Source organism: Tamandua tetradactyla, chromosome 23 (genome assembly GCF_023851605.1).
Source record: "Tamandua tetradactyla isolate mTamTet1 chromosome 23, mTamTet1.pri, whole genome shotgun sequence".
Lineage (NCBI taxonomy): Eukaryota > Metazoa > Chordata > Mammalia > Pilosa > Myrmecophagidae > Tamandua > Tamandua tetradactyla.
The window spans coordinates 28682258-28685463 of NC_135349.1; the positions used below are offsets into that span (position 1 = coordinate 28682258).

The 3206-nt window shown below is 32.6% G+C and overlaps 1 pseudogene; it reads left to right on the forward strand.

Moving 5' to 3' along the window:
* The first annotated feature begins 815 nt into the window (after positions 1 to 815).
* Positions 816 to 1743, forward strand: LOC143666578 (olfactory receptor 8K1-like; annotated as a pseudogene).
* The last annotated feature ends 1463 nt before the right edge of the window (positions 1744 to 3206 follow it).

A 3206-nucleotide genomic window follows, 5' to 3' on the forward strand; every position in this document is an offset into this window, starting at 1 on the left:
CCTAGAGGTTATTATTATGCATTACATAGATATCTCCTTTTTAGTTTAAGGTGTACTAGAGTGGATAGAGGGAAGTGCCTGAAACTACAGAGCTGTGTTCCAGTAGCCATGTTTCTTGAAGTTGATTGTATAATTACATAGCTTTTGCAATGTGGTTGTGTTCATGAAAATCTTGTGTCTGATACTCCTTTCATCTACAGTATGGACAGATGAGTAAAGCATACAGATTAAAAATAAATAAACAATTAGTGGAACAAATGTTAAAATAAATTGAGTAGATTGAACTATCTATGTAAAATCAATGAAAGGAAGTGGTAAGAGGTATAGAAAAAAATAAGGGGAACAAAGTTTAAAATATATTGTGTAGATGGAGATACTGGCAGTCAATGAGAGGAAAGGGTAAGGAGTATCGTATGTATGAGGATTTTTTCCTCCTTTTTATTGCTTTACCTGGGGGTGTTGCTAATGTTCTAAGAAATGGTCATGGTGATGAATATACAACTATGTTATGATATTGTGAGTCATTGATTATATACCAAGAATGGAATGTTCATATGTTAAGAATGTTCATGTTTGTATGTTATGTTTTGTCAGTAAAAATATTAAAAATTTGCCTCTGTTAAGGTATACTTGACCAAAGTTTCAATGAATTGAGGTTGTTGTGTTTAATTTTGGCATGGTCGATGGAGGAATCTTTATTTAGATTTTGAAATGGAGAAAATGCCCTCTAGTTTGTACATTACGGTCTATGTTTTCTCAGAGATAGTGTGCTAATATAATACATACTGATTTTATGCTTTACACAGGTTACCAAGATGAACCATATGGAACTACAAAATCATACTGCAAACTCATGTGACTGAATTTATTCTCAGGTGTTATGGATAACCCTGGACTGAAGGCACCCCTCACTGCAGCCTTTCTTGTCATATACTTGGTCACAGTGATAGGCAATTTGGGCATGATTTTGTTGGCCCATTTGGATTCCAAGCTACACACACCCATGTACTTTTTCTTTAGACATTTGTCCATTACTGATATTGGATATTCCACTGTTATTGGCCCAAAAATGATGGTAAACATTGTGGTGAACAAAAATACAATTTCTTACAATTGATGTGCTACTCAGCTGGTAATCTTTGAGATTTTTAACATCAGTGAACTATTTATTCTATCTGCAACAGCTTATGATTGCTACTCAGCCATATGCAAACCTCTTCTCTACATGGTGATCACAGCAATGTAAGTGCATTTGGGTACTTGCTCTTATTCCATATCTCTACAACACTTTTGTGTCCCTATTTCTCATAATTAAGTTATTTGAATTCTCCTTTTGTGCCTCTAATGTTATCAGCTATTTTTACTGTGATTCCCTTGCCCTGATATCTATACTCTGTTCTGACACACATGAATTAGAATTGATCATTTTTATCTTTTCAGGCTGTAATTTGCTCTCATCCTTGTTAATTGTCCTTGTATCTTACATGGTTATTCCTGTGACCATTCTCAGAATGAACTTAGCTGAGGGGAGGTACAAAGCCTTCTCTACCTATGGTTCCCAGCTGACATTGGTGGTTGTCGTCTATGGGACACCGTTATTTATTTATCTGCAACTCAAATCCAGACATACTTTTGATATTGATAAAATGACCTCTGAATCCATTGATCTACAGTTTGAGAGACAAAGAAGTAAAACGTGCTTTAAAGGAAATCTTAACTAATCAAAGCAAAATGATCTCTTAACATCTTAATGTTCAGTAATACAAGGTACCAGAATATTTGCTTAAATTTCTGTCAGAAGAGTAAAATAAATTAGGTAGATATGAAATACTGGTGGTCAATGAGAATGAAGGCTAAGATGTATAACATGTAAGAGTTTTTTCTTTTTTTTTTCATTTGTTTTTCTGGAGTGAAGTGAATGTTCTAAAAAATGATCATGGTAATGAACGCACAACTAGGTGATCATATTTGAGCCATTGACTGTACACCATCTATACAATGTATGTGTGTGAAGATTTCTCAATAAAAAAGTCAGAATATATATAGAATCGAGAAATAGAAATATTTCATCAGATTCATTCTTCTATATGTTCCTCCTGTTATGAACAAAACACTTCCTTTTCTATCTCCCTGAACTTTTCTTTTTCACTTCAATAGATAATTCAGCTAGATAATATAAGCCCCCAAAGTTTTTGAAAGTCCCATTGACAGCTATATTATTTAGAAAGAAGGCAAGTAAGACCAGACTTGGGGGGTAAGGCAAAAAATTTCTCACTGAATTGCCTTGGCATCTTTGTCACAAAATAATTGTCCAAAAATAGATGACTTTATTTCTTGACTCTTAACTAGGTTCCTCTGAATTATATCTGTATTTATTGGAATGACAGACTGTCTAAATTACTATAGTTTAATAGTAAATTTTGAAATGAGGTTTCCTCCAGCTTTTCTCTTCATTTAAAAATCGTATTACTGTTCCATTTCCATTATATTTCCAAAGGATTTTCAAATTAGTGTGACAATATCCACAGAAATACCTGCTGGGATTTTGAAAATGATTGCACTGAGTCTATAGATCAATTTGTGGCAAATTACATTCTCAAAAGCCTTGAATCTCCTAACCTATGTACATGGCATATCTCCCTTTATTTAAAGCTTTGACTTTCTTAGCAAGGTTTAATAGTATTCCTTGAATGAATTTCGCATTTTTTTGTTAAATTTATTTCTATGTACTTTATTTTGTTGGATGTCATTGTGAAAGTAACTGCTTTGTTAATTACATTTTCTGACTATTAGCTCTTGATATGGAGAAATAGATACAGGTTTTACATATTGATTTTACCCTTCAACCTTGCTCAATATATTAGTGCTATATATTTTTATAAGGTCCTTAGAATTGACTATGTGATGTATCGAATGACTGTGAACAAAATCAGTTTCTCTTCACCCTTTCTAAACCAAATATTCTATGTCCTTGCTGATTTCTAATTCTTCTATGCATTAATGAGAGCAGATATTAAAGTCTCCAACAATTAGTCCTAAATTGTTCATTTTTACCTTTAATTTCATCCTTTTTTGTTGTATGCATTTTGGGTCTCCATTGTCATGTGCATATGTATTTTAAAATTTGTTAATTATTATAACTATCTTGATGAATTGGATTTTTTATCATTATTAAATATACCACTTTACATCTAGTACCATTGTCT